This window comes from Scyliorhinus torazame, chromosome 18 (assembly GCF_047496885.1).
Source record: "Scyliorhinus torazame isolate Kashiwa2021f chromosome 18, sScyTor2.1, whole genome shotgun sequence".
In the NCBI taxonomy this organism is placed as follows: Eukaryota; Metazoa; Chordata; class Chondrichthyes; order Carcharhiniformes; family Scyliorhinidae; genus Scyliorhinus; species Scyliorhinus torazame.
This window is the reverse complement of record NC_092724.1, coordinates 4,519,856-4,539,440: the sequence shown is the minus strand read 5'-3', so window position 1 is coordinate 4,539,440 and position 19,585 is coordinate 4,519,856. Positions and strand designations below refer to the sequence as shown.

The 19,585-nt window shown below is 47.4% G+C and overlaps 1 long non-coding RNA gene across 1 annotated transcript in view; it reads left to right on the top strand.

Annotated features, from left to right (window-relative positions):
- LOC140394762 (uncharacterized) overlaps positions 1-18,824 on the top strand; it is a 66,410-nt gene extending 47,586 nt beyond the window's left edge. Inside the window, exons 2-4 of the long non-coding RNA XR_011935986.1 lie at positions 12,847-12,940; positions 16,000-16,159; positions 18,374-18,824. This is a non-coding gene — a long non-coding RNA (uncharacterized lncRNA). The remainder of the gene's footprint in view (positions 1-12,846; positions 12,941-15,999; positions 16,160-18,373) is intronic.
- Positions 18,825-19,585: the final 761 nt, after the last annotated feature.

Below are 19,585 nucleotides of genomic sequence, written 5' to 3'. Positions count from 1 at the left end.
TGAAGAGGAGATTGAGAAGAATCGGGTTGTGTTTTGAACAAGAGGCGAGGAGGGACAGGATCTCTTTTGGAGAGAGGTTCGAGCAGGATCAGAGCCTGTGTTGAAGAGGACAAGGAGGTCCAGGGCCTCTGTTGAAGGGAAGGTGAAGAAGGATCAGAGCCTGTGTTGAAGAGAAGCTTGAGGAGGATCAGGGTCTCTATTGAAAAGGAAAGTCGAGAAGGATCATTGTAATGTTTCGAAGAGAAAGTGGAATAGGATCGCCATCTGCGGTCGAGAAGTTCGAACAGGTTAGGGGGGCACGTTAGCACAGTGGTTAGCACAATTGCTTCACAGCTCCAGGGCCCCAGGTTCGATTCCCGGCTTGGGTTACTGTCTGTGTGGAGTTTGCACGTTCTCCCCGTGTCTGCGTGGGTTTCTTCCGGGTGCTCCGGTTTCCTCCCACCGTCCAAAGATGTGCAGGTTAGGTGGATTGGCCATGATAAATTGCCCTTAGTGTCCCAAAAGGTTGGGTGGGGTTACTGGGTTCCGGGGATAGGGTGGGGGTGTGGGCTTAGGTAGGGTACTCTTTCCAAGGGCTGACGCAGATTCGATGGGCCGAATGGCCTACTCCTGAACTGTCAATTCTATGATTCAATGAAATGGCTTCAAGAGCAGGTCAAAATCTGAGCATTCTGTGGCAGATTACTTCTTGTCTCAGCAAAGCCTGCCCACTATCTACAAGACAGGAGTGTGATGGAATATTCTTCACCTACCTGGATGAGTGCAATTGAGTGACCCAATGGTGACTGCCAGTGACAATTGTCACTACCAGTGACAATTGAGAAGCTCAGCACCCTCCAAGACAAAGCAGCCAGCTTAATTGGCACCCTATCCACCACCATAAACACTTCTGCTTTCCACCATTGATGCACAGTGGCAGCAGTGAGATCTACAAGATGCACTGCGAAATGCACTCCTTAGACAGCACCTTGCAAACCCATGACAGCTACCACCGAGAAGGACATGGGTAGCGGATACCTGGGAACACCACCACCTGCACTTTCCCCTCCAAGCTACACATCACCCTGACTGAGAACTATATCGCTGTTCCTTCGCTATCGCTGGATTAAATTCCCGGAATTCCCTCCCTAACAGCACTGTGGGTGTACCTACACCACATGGACCGCAGCGGTTCAAGAAGGCAGCTCACCACCACCTTCTCAAGAACAATTAGGGTTGGGAAACAATCACTTCCTTTGTCAGCCTCACTCTCATCCCCAAAGAAATTGCAGGGCAGCTAACTGGAACAGACTTAATGGACCGGTTGACCTTTATTTGTCCATCCTTTTAGTTGTTTGTTTGTCATGGAATAATATATCCTTTAAAGGAAACTGGTAACCATTTGAAAGAGAACATTTTGAACATGTGTTGCGTGGAGAAAGGGCAGAGAATGGGAATGAATGGATTGGTCTGTCAAACAATCAGCACAGGAATAAAAGAATGGATGGTCCTTCAGCAATTCAAATCATACAATTCATTCAAAATAACCCCACAAATCAGGAATACCCAGTTTTCTGCAGGGGAATACGTTGGTGCCCACTGCCCAGAAGGGTATTGGAGGTGGAATACCCAAACCGTGAGCAGAAATCTCCGATTTCCAGAAGCAGCCTGGTAAAGTTTTTTTTAAATAAAATTAAAGTACCCAATTCTTTTCTGTTCCAATTCATAGGAATTGGAATTCATAGGATCCCCACAGTGCAGAAGGAGGCCATTTGGCCCATCGAGTCTGCCGACCCTTCGACACATCACGCCCCACTCCCCCACCCTATTCCTGCAGCTCCACCCTAAGAGGCAATTTAGCAAGACCAATCCACCTAACCTGCACATCTTTGGACTGTAGGAGGAAACCGGAGCACCCGGAGGAAACCCACGCAGACACGGGGAGAAAGTACAAACTCCACTCACAGTTAACCGAGATCGGAATCAAACAGGAATCCCTGGCACTGTGAGGCTGCAGAGCTAACCGCTGTGCCACCGTACCCTAACTAAGGACAATTTAACCCGGTCAATCCACCGACCCTACACATCTTTTGGTTGTGGGGGTGAGACCCACGCAGACATTGGGCAGAATGTGCAAACTCCAGTGACCCGGGGCCGGGATTAAGCCCGGGCCCCTAGTGCCGTGAGGCTGCAGTGCTAACCACTGCGCCACCATGGCACCCCACCTGGCTATAGTTGATGTGTAAACCTGGGCAGTGAATGCTGTTCGCAGCTGTGCAGGACATCAGAACAGAGTCTAAACCTGGTCTCAGCTGTGTCCATGCATGATACAGCAGTGGCCATTGTAGGGGTGACCAAGAGCAGGATTACCCTGCATTGCCCAGGGTCCCAAAGGCTACATTTCATAGGAATGGAGGAACAGGAGAATAGATGACCGGCCATCAGAAAATCAACTGTAGCCATCTGAGTTGGCCACTTACAACCAGGGACAGAGAAACTCGCAAAGCCTAGCGGGTAAAATGGACAAAGCACAATTCAGGCAAGCTGAGAGCCTGAAATGTATATTTGCAAGCAAGGAGTCCAGATGGTATCGAAACTCCGACCAATTAGAATTTTGATGAGCTGATTACCATTTGATGGCCCATCTTCACCAAGACAAGGGACTGGTACTCGAGCAACCGGTACAGTCCCAGACATTTCAGCGCCACTCCCTGTTCAAGGGAAGCATAAACAACAGGGTCAGTGACCGTTGAGACACACCCAGCCATCCAAGCCCCCACCCATCTATTGGTTAGGAATCGAACAGAGTGATCAGGGATCACCCAATTAGTGGGGTCCAAACTGAAGGACCGCCCGAAAGAGCGCGAAAACCCCCAAGTATAAGAAGAGAGTCCACCATGTGTTTGTCCTCTCTTGGACCTGGCGCCCCGGCAACGTCCATCTTCAATCGCAGCAACACCAGAAGCAAGTCCAAGTTCAACGCTCGCTACCAGACGGATGAGCCCAGCTGAGCAGCAGTTACTCCTTCGGACCCGATAGATCCAGAATCAAACAGCGGCCTCTGTTTCTCTGACCTAAGCCAGGTGCCTGAAGTTAAGTACAGGTTGTCTTGGTTGATAGGTAAAGTTAACTAGTAATGTTTATGTTGCATGACTAATTGTGTGTAAATAAAGTACCCTTGACCTTGAACAAACTAACTGGTGTTTGGCTCTTTGATCGATATCCGGTTGAACCTTGTGGTGGCATCATTGATACCTGGCGACTCTAAGCATTCGGACATAGATACTAAAGAAAGAAGGACAAGCCCACTGATTGTCGTAGTTAGAGCAGAACCACAGGAAAGAAAAAGGCAACACAACCCACCAGGCCTGCTCCACAATTCAATACACTCACAGCTGATCGGACATTTCAATTCCTTTCACACCTAATATCCCCCAAACCACTTATGTTATTGTGAATCAGAAATCCATCAATCTGAACATTAAACACACTCAGTGACTGAGCTTCCACAGCGTCTGGGTAGAGAATCCCAAAGAATCACAGGCCTGTGTGAAGCAATTTCTCCTCATCTCGGTCCTAAGTGGCTTCCCCCTTGTTTTGAAATTGTGCCCCCTAGTTCTCGACCCCCCCGACCAAGTGAAACATCTTACCCGCATCTACCCTGTCTATTCCTTTAAGTATTTTGTAGGTTTCAATGAGATCACCTCTCGAATGGAAGCTCTGGCAAATACAGGCCCAGTTCCCCAATCTCTTCACAAGACACTCCCGTCATCCCCGGAACAAGTTAGCCCATTCGTTACTCTTTACCCTATTCTGACATATTCATTCGGTATCAGATCTCAGTGACCCCAAAGTAGGTGACCCACCCAAAGCTGTCAACGCCACTAAATTTAATGAATGCAAAAACCAGTCAGCCAAGAGATGTAATGTGTAAATCTGGGTTCAGTCTGCAGTTTCATCATGTCAAATTACCTTGAGGGGAAATCAGGGAGATTAGAAACGTGTGTGCTCCAACCCTAACCCAAACCCTAACCCTAACCCTAACCCTAACCCTAACTATTTTATCATCAAACGTTCAATGCTTTGCGGCTAAAATCAAATATACAAATTGGGAATTGTGTTTTTTTTGCCAGTGTTGCTCTCTCTGGTGTGAGTCAGGGATTCTTTGCAATGGAAAGGGATTGGAGAGAATTCCGCGCTTTGGATTTCAGGGCATGAATTAGGAAGAGCTTGTATGTTTATCTACAACTGAGCATTTACAAGTTTTCAGCAGATGAACAAAGTGCTTAAAAGATTAGTATATGCCAGCTGCTGAAACTGAGTTCCGGTTTTATGTGCTGTAGTACCTTGATAGATTAACTCTCGGAATGAAAAAGTCTGATTTTAATATGGGTTTATGGCCCAGCGCTGATGTAATAAAGTGATAACTTGTCACACTTCCGAGACACATAAATGAAGAATGACCTGAATGGGTTATATGACAAAACCCAATGAACTGTCTCTCACTGAGAGAGTAGACGTAGAGATTGTTAAGCATAACAGCTGATGATTTTTCACATTGCTGTCTTGTTAATGTTCATACAGAGAGCCTACCCGCTGGAGTTGATTTGCGCTCCCAGTGATTCCCAATCCTCAGCCGCACAAATTGATGCATGGCGAGGTTTGCGAGGGTTTCCCAAGGGAATCCGTTATGGGGATTGCCATTTTGAGCAGGCAACCCGATAGCGAGGTCTCACAGCTGACCACCCCCCATCCCTGCATCACAAAGCAGGCCCCCACCCCCACATCGCAAAGCAGCACCTCACCTCCACATCGCAAAGCAGCACCTCACCTCCCCACCCCCAGCCCGAGATTTTCTGGGAACTCCCTTCCCCTAAGTACGGGCCCGACACGCCCATCCCCCCCAGAGACCTGCTGAATAAACCCCCGAAAGCAACTCCAGAGTTACTCATCCATGAAGGGAGATGAATGCAGCAAGGTGTTGGTGGAAGCTGTGAATCACAGCCCATCAATAGAAATGAATGAATGGCTTGCAGCTGAAGGGTCACTGCTTTTCTCTTTCCAGAACTGGACACGTGGTGCAGGATTCTCCACCGGCAGACGCGGAATCGCGGAATTGATTTTGACGCTAAAATTGTGGCGGGCACAGGTTCACGCCAAATTGCAATGTTCCAGTGCCACGACAGCGATGTCAATGTGTCCCACTCTGCGCATGCAAATGCTGTTTGCATATCATTAGCGGGTCCCACCCGACATTCTCCGGAGCCTCCACGATTCTCCGCCTCCACTGGGGGGCTTTTAGAAATCGGGAAACAGGTGCCGTGGCTGATGAGGGAAAGAGAGGAGATAGGACATGGGAAGTGGGCACAGTGGGCTGTCGGTTCTGACACTGGCCGGGCTGGCTGGGGGTGGGTGGGGGGCCTTGACAGGGCTTTGGGAAGGGGGAGGTGAGGGGGGTTGGCTGTGGGGCCGGGGTGACCCCTCATGGGACTGGAGTGGTTCCCAGGCATTGCCACAGCCTGCAAGGCAGCCAACTTGCTTCACACCACACTGACCGGCACCATTTCCTATTGGAATCTATTGTTCCACGTGGCCCGGTGCTATCCCCTTAAGAGTGGTGGAATCAGTCCAGGTGCGACATCAGTTTTGCTGTTGTAGAAGTCCAAGGATCCTGCCTCAGCGTCAACATTTAGTCTCAGAAACGGAGAATTCCGCCGGTGATGTTTCCTGTGTCTGAGCCAGCTGGTGTATGCCCAGGTGAGTGTTATAACAGTAATATTTTCATTGCCTGTGTCTGGACTGCTCTCTAGCTTCCAGAGAGGGATCTCTCTTTTGGGAGTTCTGGGTGGGGGGGGGGGGGGGGAGGGGGGGGGGGGATTGCTTTAGTTAGGGGGTCTCGGGGGCCCTTTAATTCGGGAGTCTCAGGAGGGTGACCCTCTAGTTAGGGAATCTCTGGGTCCCCCAATGTAATGGGTCTCTGTGTGGAGTCCCCCTATTCAGGGGGCCTATGGGGGTGTCACCCCATGTAGGGGGACCCTGTATGGGGTCCACTATGCAAGCAGTCTCTGTGGGGGGGGAATCCCCCTATGGAGGGGGTTCCCCTATTTCAGGGAGCATAGGCGCCAATCCTGTTTTTACCCCTGACACCCAATCCTCTGCCACATCGGGTAACCCACTACCGGCGGCAAGCAGCAGAGAATTCCGCCCTGTGGCATAGTGGATTAGTAACCCAAAGACCCAGGTCAATACATCGGGCACACGGCTTCAAATCCCACCATAGCAGATAGTGGAATTAAAATTCAATTAATATTAAATCTTGAATTGCAAACTAGTCTGATTAATGATGGTGAGTCATGAGGGAAAGAGAGGAGATAGGACACGGGGGGGGCTGGCTGGGGTTGGTGGGGAGCCTTGACAGGGCTTTGGGAAGGGGGAGGTGAGGGGGGGGTTGGCCGTGGGGCCGGGGTGACCCCCCATGGGACTGGAGTGGTTCCCAGGCATTGCCTGGTTCAAAAATGCCCTTGGGGAACACAAACATCTTACATGTGACTCCAGGCTCTTTAATTCAAAGGCAATTAGGGTTGGGCAACAAATGATAGCCCTGCAACTTTCTCATGAACGAGCAAAAGGAATCCTCGGTGGTAGAGACAATGTTCGTGTTGAAGTTACTGAGCTTTCAACTGACATCTGATCAGCTACCCATTGGAGCTCTGAGCAAACTTTGGAAGTTGTGATTAACGATCAATTCACAGAAAAATGTTTTAATCAGTGTCTCTTCAAAAAAGAGAAAACCAAGCTTCCTAAAGAATATCTCAGAATAGATTCAGGTGGAAAACACAAGGGAATGAACTGGAAAGGATTGAAAATAAGGAAAGGTCAGTTTGTGTAAATTTAGTCATCCACCACAACCTTCGCCTGATAGGAGCTCACATCCAAATCTGATGGACGAAAATGGGGTGCTGGTAGCCAATCAGGTGCACTGGCACCCATTTCCATATTCCTCATGTGTGTTGTCATCACGCAAATGTATGTGCCAAGAGTGACAACGCTCAGGGACAGCATTTCCTGTAAAATAATGGTGTGATTAACAATACCCATTGTCATTATGTGTAAGCTGACCAGGTTCTTCAGCGATCACTCGTTAATGAATCCACCTAAGAAACTCCGTGTTACCGGTCCCGGGTTCTGTGGGTCCTTGCGTGGCTGATGACCCCGATCCTAGAGTCGCATCTTTAACCGCACATTTGGCAGGTGTTTCCGGGAGGTGGGATCAGTCCTTGTACTCTAGATCGTGGGTATTCCTTTCTCAGGCTCCTTTTCTGGGCCTCCCCTTGCTATTGGGTGTCCTCTGAGAATTGTGTCCCATCAATCAGGAGGCTCCTCCAAGTACGTCTCTACTGACCAAGGGTCTCCCAGGCAATGATGTCTATGTTGCATTTCTTGAGGTAAGCCTTCAGGGTGTCTTTGAAGAGCTTCCTTTGATGTCCTCTTGTTCGGGATCCTTCCTTAAGCTGGGTGAAGAAGATTTGCTTTGGCAGTCAGGAGTTTGGCATCCTAAGCACATGGCCAGCTCAGCGGAGCTGGTTTTGGGTGAACACGAACTCAACACTGGTTGTCTTGGATCCTTCAAGGGCGCTGATGTTGGTGATGTGTTGGGTGTTCTGGATCACAAACAGGTCACCAACACTGGAAGTGGCGCAACTCTATTTTATTATAAGGTTAACCATATTAACATACTTGAACTGTGGGTAAATGCAATACCAGCTTTAACTTTTGACCCTTGCCTAGTCCTAACCAGGTGATGCACTCAGCACATGGTGAATGCCTGTGTTGCAGGCTGTGAGCTCTGTGCTCCGAGCTGGCTGCTACTAGAATGAGTGGGAACTCTCCTGTCCCCTGTCTTTATAGTGCGTGTGCTCTCACTGGTGATTGGCTGCGGTGTTGTGTATGCTGATTGGTCCCACTGTATGTCCATCAGTGTGTGTCTGCACCATAATATACTGGTGTATATTATGACAGTTAGTACGCCTGTTCTCCCAGCTGATGCATAAAATACATCTCAGACAGCGTTTGAGATGCCTCTCCAGGGCCTTGAGGTGGTGTCTGTAAGTACTCCAGGTTTCTGCGCCCTTTAGAAGAGTTGGGAGGATGACCACCCTGTACACGAGGATCTTGGTGTCAGCACAGATGTCATAGTCATCAAACACTCTCATCCTTAGGCATCCAAAGAAGGCACTCGTGGTTTGGATACCATTTTGAATCTCCGCTTTGATGTCAGCCTTAGAGTAGAGGTGGCCCCCAGGTATGGGATATTTTTAATGTTTGGCAGTGTTTCTCCATTGATCTTGATGGAGAGAGCTACTGGATCTTGCCCCTGCCCAGGGGCGGGTTGGTAAAGGACTTGAGTCTTCTTGAGGTTGAGGCTGAGGCCAATTCTTTAGTATGTTTCCGTGAAGGTGTCTTGACTTGGAGTTTCTCGTCTGAGGGGGTAGAGGTTGCAATGCCATCCACATACTGAAGTTCCACCAGTGATGTCAGTGATGTTTTCTTCTTGGATTTCAACCGGTTGACGACAACAAGTTTTCCATTCATCCTGTAGACGATGTCCACCCCACTGGGAAGCTTGTTCTTGACAAGGTGAAGGATGGCGGCGATGAAGATGGAGAAAAGGGTGGGGTTGATGACACATCCCTGCTCGACTCCAGTCTTGACCTCAAAGGTTTCTGTCTTATTTCTGTCGGTGCGGACTGTCGTCAACATCTTGCCGTGGAGGAGTCGGAGGATGTTGATGAATTTCTCTGGACAGTCGACCTTTGATAGGATCTTCCACAGCACTTCCCAATTGAATGAGTCAAAAGCCTTGGTCAGATCGATGACGACCATGAGGAGTGGTTGATGTTGCCCCTGGCATTTACCTTGAATTTGGCGAGTAGTGAAAATCATGTCCACTGTTCCATGGTTGGGTCGGAAGCCACACGGTCTTTCTGGAAGGATTTCTTCAGAGAATGGGAGAAGGCGGCTAGCGAGGATTTGGGTGATGATTTTCCCAGCGATAAAGAAGAGGGAGGTTCCCTCGGTAGTTCCCACAGTCCCGCTTTGTCTCCTTTCTTGAAGCTGGTGACAATGACGGCATCCCTGAGATCGGCAGAAATTTCTTCTCTTCTCTGTCCCAGATTTTCTGATGACCGGTCATCTATTCTCCTCAATCCCATCCACTCCTGCAGCTTTTCAATTCTTCACGTGTTTAATGGCGGCTCCGACTTCATCCGCACTTGGTGGGAGCCCAAGATCATTTTTGATGGGGAGTTATATTGCCTCAAAGACATCCTCATTTATATTTGCATCACGATTTAGGAGTTCTTTGACTCTTTCCATCGGAGGCCGATATTTTCTCTGTCCCTCAAGAGGGTTCCGTCCTCATACAGCATCGCTTTGAGGCCTTGGGTATTGGAGCCTTGGTGTCACTGAAGAAGCCCAGAGTGTCATGCTTGTGAAATTTATGTACCACGAGTGACAATGCACGGGGCCAAAATTGATTGTAAAAATAATGGTGCGACTAACAGCACTCATTGTTATTAGGTGTAAACTCGACAGGTTCAATATCATTCACAAGATAGCTCCCCAAACAGTGCAGCACTCTTTCTGAACTGCAGCCGAGCTTCAGCCTTGTGCTCAGAAGTTGGAGTGAGAATTGAACCCATAATTTGCTCAATCAGAGGTGAGAGGTGCTTCCAGCTGAGCCAGTGTTAACGCAACAGCTGGAATCAGTTGAAGTTTGCTGATTTTGAAAAAAAACATACATTGTTTGAGACATCATTCTGCAAGAGTACAATAGTATCGATTGCCAGGTATATGTAATGTCATAAACCTGCCAAGGCCAGTTTTAACAAAACCATACCCTTTTATTTACATAACGGAAAAGGCCGCAGCAATGGTTTACAGAGCACATACCAACCCAGGGACCCGCAGAATACCGGCCCGAGTTGAAGCAACGGGTTTTAAGCTCCCGTCGGCTCAATAGGGAAGTGCACGGGGAGCTCTATTGATGATCCCCGTGTTCTTCGTGGCCACCATAACATGTACAATGAAAAATATCTTGCTACCTGAAAATGGAAAAGCAGAATGATGATTTGTATTGCTTTTGACCATAAGACCATAAGACCATAAGACATAGGAGCGGAAGTAAGGCCATTTGGCCCATCGAGTCCACTCCACCATTCAATCATGGCTGATTTCAACTCCATTTACCCGCTCTCTCTCCATAGCCCTTAATTCCTCAAGAAATCAAGAATTTATCAACTCCTGTCTTAAAGACACTCAACGTCCCGGCTTCCACCGCCCTCTGTGGCAATGAATTCCACAGACCCACCACTCTCTGGCTGAAGAAATTTCTCCTCATCTCTGTTCTAAAGTGACTTCCTTTTATTCTAAGGCTGTGCCCCCGGGTCCTAGTCTCCCCTGCTAATGGAAACAACTTCCCTACGTCCACCCTATCTAAGCCATTCATTATCTTGTAAGTTTCTATTAGATCTCCCCTCAACCTCCTAAACTCCAATGAATATAATCCCAGGATCCTCAGACGTTCATCGTATGTTAGGCCTACCATTCCTGGGATCATCCATGTGAATCTCCGCTGGACCCGCTCCAGTGCCAGTATGTCCTTCCTGAGGTGTGGGGCCCAAAATTGCTCACAGTATTCTAAATGGGGCCTAACTAGTGCTTTATAAAGCTTCAGAAGTACATCCCTTACATGGTGTAAGTATTCTTCGCAGCTATTAGTAAATGGGTGACTACCAGATCAGAAGTAATCTAACAACAAAAAGGCACTGATATAATTCAGGTTCACATCATTCTCATATGAAGTTACTGGAAAAATATGACTCTCGCCTTCAAACTGCTTGGAGAGATATTTCTGTCAATGTAAGATCATTCACACTAGCTCCAATATAAAATGCAATGTAAAATAATTGACAGTAATTCCCAAAGAGAGCACTGTGGCCTAGCTTATAGTGATCTTCATACTGTTTATCTTGGCACTTCTCCCATTCTGCACGGAAGATGGTAGGTTGAGGAGATGATGTTGGCCTTCCACATGTCTGTCCTCCATGTCTGCTCGACTCTTGATGGCTTCTCTTTCCAATACTTCAAAGATATTTTTACATTTTGTCATACTGTCTGCACAGGTCTGATGGGCCTCATCAGTAAGACATGTCCATCAATGCCTTACCTCCTCCAACAATCCTCCAGCTAGATTGAAGTATTGAGTTATTTACGTCCAACAACCTAACTCTCTTTATAGGCAAATTATACTTTAAACCACAGAACCCCTTTTATTTTTAGCACAAAGGAGAAAGCACACTCTACAATTATATGTTAAACTGTTGTTTAAGTAGGCATTAAATTCTCCTGAAATCAGTTTGAAGTGATTCTTAGCTCCAGAAGGACTACTTCTGTTCTTTTCCCTTCTTTCCCAACCTCGGACCTTCTAAACCTAACCTGGCACTACTGGAGATCCTCCCTCCAACACAAGCTAGGCAAATCTTCCAGTCTCTCTCAAAAAGTTATTTTTGTCTTAACAATTCGAGCACAAACCTCCACCCACATTCTGGTACAGTGAAATGTACACACCTTTGGTCTCTAGCTGTTCTCCCTCTGCTGGACTTTGCAGACTAACTGCATCTGTGAATTTTCAGGGATGTCTAAAAAATCCTACCTCTCTCAACGTTAATTTCCATGGCAACATGAATCACATGAGCCTTATATTCAGGTAGAAATGCTGATTTGCTGGGAGCCCGATTCTTTTGCACCTTGAAACTAAATGGACAGTTTAAAGCACAGCTATGTGTGCAGCACAGTGGTGAGCACTGTTGCTACACAGCTCCAGGGACCCAGGTTCGATTCACAGCTTGGGTCACTGTGCAGAGTCTGCACGTTCTCCCAGTGTCTGCGTGGGTTTCCTCCGGGTGCTCCGGTTTCCTCCCACAGTCCAAAGATGTGCAGGTTAGGTTTGACCCTTAGTGTCCAAAAAGGTTAGATTGGGTTACGGAGATAGGTTGGAACTATGGGCTTAAGTAGGGTGCTCTTTCCAAGGGCCCGGTGCAGACTCGATGGGCCAAATGGCCTCCTTCTGCACTGTAAATTCTATGAAACTCTATTTACAACGCAACATTCTCAATATTTTTCTGAGACTTTGGCAACTCACAGTCTATATCCTGGGGACAATCAGATTTCTGCCAAGCATCAACATTTTCCATCTTTTGGGTACATTTAATTTCGAACAATCAAAGTATCCAGGTTTGCTGGTAAGCTGACTTCAGAACCGGTCACATGACATTTTTCATTTTTGCCTTAAATTTAAAACACTGTCCCAAAACCTAATAATCTTATAAACCTCATAACTGTCACAATATTCATGCAGTATTAAGTGAGTTAGTAGGTGATTGAGTGCTATGCAATAACATCGATGAGGAGTGTCTGTTGGCTTTTCATCAAGGTCAGCAAGATATCTGAATCATAAGAAAATAAAAAATAAGGGCAGGAGTCGTCCCTTCAGCCCTTCAAGCCTTCTCCACCATTCAATTAGCTCATGGCTGATCTCCGACTTGAGTACAATTTTCCTGCACTATCCCCATGGCCCTTGATGTTTCTGATCTGTAGAAATCTATCAATTTCAGTCTTGAACAGACTAAATGAAAGTGTCTCCAAAGCCCTTTGGGGTGGAGAAGTCCAAAGATTCACAATCCTCTGAGTGAGGAAATTCCTCCTCATCTCATTCATAAATAACCTGCCAGGTTCTGGATTCAGATTCTGTCTTTCCCTGGAGAGCATTCCAATGTGGTAACCTTGCCATTTTCCTCCTTTCTCGAGCTAGCGATGCTGACATCGATTGTCCTGCCTGTGATTGCCAGACTATTGCCACATTAGAGATCAACTCTGGCACTTCCTGGACTGGGTGGCACAGGTAAACCTCACATATATATTTTTGAACAAACTTGGCTGATCTGAATAAACACAAATACCTTTTCTCTCTGGCACCTCTGACATGCAAAGGTTTTCTTTCCTTACAGAAGTTACAACATAGAACGAGAGCATTTGGCCCATCAAACTGTGTGATGCTAGCCCTTCAATTGAAGCCACCTAATCCAGTCCCATCTCCCTTCCCTTAATCCAGGTCCTTTTATGTTCCAAGGTTTCGAATACTCTCCACCCCAGCAGATTTCAGAAAATTACAACTCACTGATATCAATGGGTGTAAAATTGTAGACCTTATGCCTTCACTATTCTGACATCCACTGACAGCTGGCAATGTTCCAGGTCACTGGTGCCTATTCAGAAATTACCCATCAATTCTGTACCTCAATAGTTACTTGTGCTGAAGCTTCCCACACTCTAATAGGGCAGCACGGTAGCATTGTGGATAGCACAATTGCTTCACAGCTCCAGGGTCCCAGGTTCGATTCCGGCTTGGGTCACTGTCTGCGCAGAGTCTGCACGTTCTCCCCGTGTCTGCGTGGGTTTCCTCCGGGTGCTCCGGTTTCCTCCCACAGTCCAAAGATGTGCAGGTTAGGTGGATTGGCCGTGATAAATTACCCTTAGTGTCCAAAATTATCCTTAGTGTTGGGTGTGGCTACTGGGTTATGGGGATAGGGTGGAGGTGTTGACCTTAGGTAGCGTGCTCTTTCCAAGAGCTGGTGCAGACTCGATGGGCCGAATGGCCTCCTTCTGCACTGTAAATTCTATGATCTATTATGTTTCTACGAATAACGCTCTGTGTGAAAACATTGCCGCCAACATTTTTTGCCTCCGTTCAAATAATGATCCTCATTCTATGGCTCCTTATTACCAAGGTACCAAACAGTGGCTATAACTATGATCCATTTACAGCGGCAAAGTCATCAGGATTGTGAACTGCACTGGACTTTTGTGACGCGGCCCTGGGAGTGCTTGATACCATCGCAGAGCAGTAAGAGTGAATGACAAATCTCATACATAAGATGGTACTGTACTGGGCTGTAGAATGAAGCTGGACGCTGAATGCGAATTAACAGTTTAAATCCTCGAGACAGCCTTAAATGGGACACCTGGTTAGTGGTCACAAGGTTAGGAAGGAATTGGTTGGCCATTCAACTCTGTGACCTTGTGTGTAATAAATGACTCCCAGTTTCTATCAGTCCCTTTTAATAGATTTTAATATAGCCCAAGGATAGTTATATATCATTAATTTCCCTCTCTAAATTATAAATGATCTGATTTGTTTTAATTGTAAGCCATGTCAGTGTTAGCCTGGCTCGGTTGGTAACCCTCTCCTGAATCACAAGATTGGGGCCAGGATTATCCGATCCCGCGCCGGGTCGGAGAATCCCCGGGTGGACGCGAGAATCACGCCCCGACACTAGCTTACCGATTCTCCAGCGCCGATTCTCAGGCGCCCGTGGGATCACCACCGCGCCGGTCGGGGGCCGTTGAAAGCCCCCCCCCCGGCGATTCTCCGTGCCTCGACGGGCCGAATGCCCGCCGGTGTGGGTTACGTATGAGATTGAACCTATCTCCACCACAATCTCAGCCAGCGCATTCCAGATTTTAACCATTCGCTGTGTGATAAGGTTCTCCTCATGTCAATTATCTTAGATCTGTGCCCTTCAGTACTTGATGCTTCCACCATTGGGAACGGTTTCTCCCTCCCTCCTCTGTCCAGACCCCTCGTGATTTTGAAAATTTCTATCAAGTCTCCTCTCAACCTTCTCTCCTCCAAGGAGAGCAATCCCAACTTCTCCAATCTACCGGCAAAACAAAGTTGCTCATCCCTGGAACCATTCTCAGGAATCCCTCTCTAATGCCTTCACATCCTTCCTTAAGTGTATCGTCATAAACTGGATACAACACACCAATTGAGGGGAGGGACGGATGGAGCTGGTGCATAGTGGAAGCTCAATGATCTTCGAGAGGAGGAGAGTTCCTGTCTCCCTGCCTTAATTTACCACTGCAACACGGGATTGGCACACTTCAGTGGATGTCTCCTGTGACATATAACACACCAGCTGTCCCCCAGACCTCACCCAATTGGTGAGGACCAGGCCAAAGATATAAAGGCAATTGGTCTGTCAATTATTTTAAACCAGAGCAAAGGGTTCCCCCCTGCCGTGCCCACAATTCCTACCCTTAAACTGCTCCTTGACAAGGACAGGTCTGCATCAGAGAGGCATCCCCATGTGATGATATTCACCCAAAATAAACCTTGCTTCTCATGTACCTGGCCAGTAACAGCATTTGAGAACGTGCACTGCCCTAGTCTAGAAGCAGGGTAGATATCGGTGGCTGGGAGACGGTGAGTGGGGAGCAGGAAGATTTGATATAAATTGAAGTCAATCTCCATCCCAATTACAGCAGCAATTTACTCTGCGTACCAGTCACTCACTGTACACTGCTTGCTATTAGAATCACCGTGTAGCAGTTTGGAGCAGGAAGTGAAGCCAGAGAGGTAGCTAGGCCAATGGTAGCACCTTACTGTCACTTTGACTGAGATCAGCTGACTCAGCATGTCCCACAAATTGAAACTGAGCCTTTTGTGTTTCCCAATTGTACACTGAATCCGAGGGTCTACCTCTCGCCAACAATGCAGTGCCTGCCCACGGTTCCTCGACTAGAACCCCCCTCATCCCAACGTTCCCCAGGGACCCCTATAATTGGAAGACTCCCCGAGAGCCCCCCCAGGGACCCCTGTAATAGGGAGACCCCTCAGGTACCTCTGTAATAAGGGGACCCCCCTCCAGGGACCCCCCCCCCCCAAGAAAAACCTAAATTGGGGTTCCCTGGACCCCTTTCTAAATGGACACTGCCACAGACCTCTTCCTCACACAGTCACTCCCAACCCCCCACCCCAAGAAATGAGACCCTTATCTGGAAGCGAGAGCAGACCAGACATGGGCAGTGAGAAGAATTAAAGCTGTAACACTTACCTTGCAGCTCCAGGTGTCCATTCCTGGAAGGAGAGCAGCTGTGACCTGTGTTTGGTTTTCACAGATCCATTATCTGCAAGTCATTCAAGTCATTCGCGTAGTGGTCTGTGATTGACAGCTTCGACAAGCCATCTACAGCTTTGACTCATTCATCTCCCTTCAAGGTTCAGTGGCCTAAGTGGTGAAACCCCAACATTTGTAAATATTGACCACATCAAAGAGAGGTAAGTGCAGTGAAATCACACGCTTGAGTGATTGGGATGCACTTAGTGCTCGGAATGCAATCTGGGGGTGGGGGGCTGCTGTGCAGTGTGAGGGGGGAGGGGCTGATTTGCGAGGGTGGGGGGTTCGTGCCGGATTTGTGGTGCAGGGGGGTGGGGTGGCCAGCGGCAGTATCTTGCTATCGGGCCGTTCGCTCCAGGTGATGGTCCACCAGCAGGATTCCCTGGCAATCCCTCGTTTTCCACACCATGCATAAATTTGCATGGCATGGAACGCTGAATTGCTTCCCAGTTTGAGCTCCCGGGGAGCATAAACTGGTTGCAATTCAGCTCTGGCCGGAGAACGACCCCCAAACGGAGAGCCCCACCCACAATATTTTGGCCTCAACTACTTTCTGTGGTAATGAATTTCACAGGCTCACCGCTCTCTCGGTGAAGAAATTACTGCTCATCCGAGCTCTACCCCGTATCCTCAGTCTATGGCCCCTGGTTCTGGACTCCCCATCATCGGGAACACCCTCCCTGCATCTGTCTAGTCCTGTTAGAATTCTGGAGGTTCCTATGAGATCTCACCCTCATTCTTCTAAACCTCAGTGAATAGAATATAACCATAACCGACTGAATCCCTCCTCATGCATCAGTCCTGCCAGCCCAGGAATCAAACTGGTAAACAACCATTGCACTCTCTCTGTAGCTAGAACATCTTTACTCGGATAAGGAAACCAAAACTGCCCACAATAATCCAGGTGTGGTCTCACCAAGACCCTGTATAATTGCAGCAACACATCCCTGATCCTGTACTCGAATCCTCTCGCTATGAAGGCCAACATACCATTTGTCTTCTCTACCGCCTGCTGTACCTGCATGTTTACCTTCAGCGACTGATGCACGAGGACACCCAGGTCTAATTGCACATTCCCCTCTCTCAATCTATAGCCATTCAGATAATAATCTGCCTTCCTGTTTTTGCTGCCAAAGTGGATAACCTTATATTATCCACATTCTACTGCATCTGCCATGCATTTGCCCACTCAGTCAACTTGTCTAAATCACACTGCAGCATCTCTGCATCCTCCTCACAGCTCACCCTCCCACCCAGCTTTGTGTGATCTGCAAATTTGGAGATATTACATCTCGTTCCATCATCAAAATCATTAATATATAATGTAGCACGGTAGCACAGTGGGTTAGCACAGTTGCTTCACAGCTTCAGGGTCCCAGGTTCGATTCCCGGCTTGGGTCACTGTTGTATGGAGTCTGCACGTTCTCCCCGTGTCTGCGTGGGTTTCCGCCCGGTGCTCCGATTTCCTCCCACAGTCCAAAGATGTGCAGGTTAGGTGGATTGGCCATGCTAAATTGCCCTTAGTGTTCAAAAAGGGTAGGTGGGGTTACTGGGTTAAGGGGCTAAAGGGGATAGGGTGGAGGTGTGGGGCTTAAGTAGGGTGCTCTTTCCAAGGGCCAAATGACCATCCTTCTGCCCTGTAAATTCTATGAATGTGAACAGTTGTGGCTCTGGCACAGATCCCTGTGGTACCCCACTCGTCACTGCCTGCCAATCAGAAAAAGATCCATTTATTCCAACTTTTTGCTTCCTGTCTGCTAACCAACTTTTATCCATCTCAAGACACTGCCCATAATGCCACGCGCTTTAACTTTATATATTAATCTGCTATGTGAGACTTTGTCAAAAACCTTCTGAAATTCGAAATAAACCACATCCACCCATTCTCCCTGGTCAACTCTACTAGGTATGTCTTCAAAGAATTCTTGTAGATTTGTCAAGCATGATTTTCCTTTTGTGTCAGGCCAATAACCAATCATCTGGCCTGAAATGTTGGGCTGGGTCTTCAATTGCAGGCAGGATTGGATCATGTTCCAGAGGAAGTTGCTGGATACCTATCCTTCCAGAATATATCACCATTTTAAAGTGAAAGTGGGGAGGAAGGGGAATGGGGAATCTCATCACCACAATTAGGTCCACTAGGTTCCCTGAGGAGCATCTCAATGGGCTGGGGAGGGAGAAAGGGAAATTTCAATGTAGAGTTCAGTGATCACCAACAGCCTGGTACATCAAGGCACAGCAGTCTTAAGCAATGTGGGAAGATCTGAAAGTTTGTTTTTATTTATTGTAAGAAGCACCAGGACATGGGGATTCTTGGGCCGGATCATGCGTTTATCTTCATTTTGGCGGCATGGACACTTTCCTTTGTATTATAGAATACCGACAGTGCAGACGGAGGACATTCCACACATCAAGACTACACCAACCCTCTGAAAGAGTAACCACCTAGGCCCACTCCCCCTCCCTATCCCTGGGATCTCATAATCCCACCTAACCTTTGGACACAAGGGCAATTTATCATGGCCAATCCACCAATCTTGCACATCTTTGGACTGTGGGAGAAAACCGGACCACCCGGAGGAAACCCACGCGGACACGGGGAGAACGTGCAGACTCCACACAGTCACCCAAGGCCGGAATTGAACCCGGGTCCACTGTGCCACACATAACTGGCCCTCAAGGAGTTGCAGGAGCAGGTCAAACATGGCTATCTGGCACTTTGCTGGCAGCTCCTGTCTCGTGGTGATGTCGAGCACCATATCAGGACTAGTTGGTAAATGGCAGGTTTGAAAAGAGTGCTATATATTCTTTAAATCATGGATCACTCGATATCTTTGCATTACTGAAATGTGAAAAAATATTTGCAAAACTTAAAGAAATGTGATTAAATACATTGCCTGCAAAATATATTGATGCATCTTTCTTTAAATGATCTCTCTAATGCTTTACTCTGGATTGCCAATATGATGTTAGGTTGCCGATTCAACAAACCAAATATCACACCGTTCTTATTCATAGTCTATAATTATCCATTTAGCCAATACATTCTGTCGTTGTCGATGATTAGCCTGTTTAACAATTTTGCAGTTTAAGTTTCATTTACAATCGTCCAGTATCTAAAAGCAAAAACCATGACTTATTCTGATTTTGCTGGATGCATATCACACCACAATCATAGACGTTCACTAGCAACAAGGAAAATTAGGAGTTTTTACAACCTGAATGGTTGGGTATTAGACTGCGAGGGTTAGGCTCCGACTCGTTAGGGCACATAGCTTTGTCTCATCTTTGGTCGTTTAAGGAATCGGGGATTTGTCTTCAGGGGTGGCACGAAACAGGCAATATCAGAACGTCTGGTCTTTATATGCTTCACCTGGTATTTATTTCTGTTGACTGCAGTGGAGCTGAATATCAAGCATTGTGTGGAACGGGCGGTCGCTCCAAAAGCATTTGCCTTGCACCACCACCTGAGACAAATCTCAACCACTGCACAATGTAAATGTACGATATCCTGAAAGGTTAGAAAAAAAAGAATGTCCAAACCCAGGAAGTATATATTGCTCGCCTGTTATTTATAAACATCATTT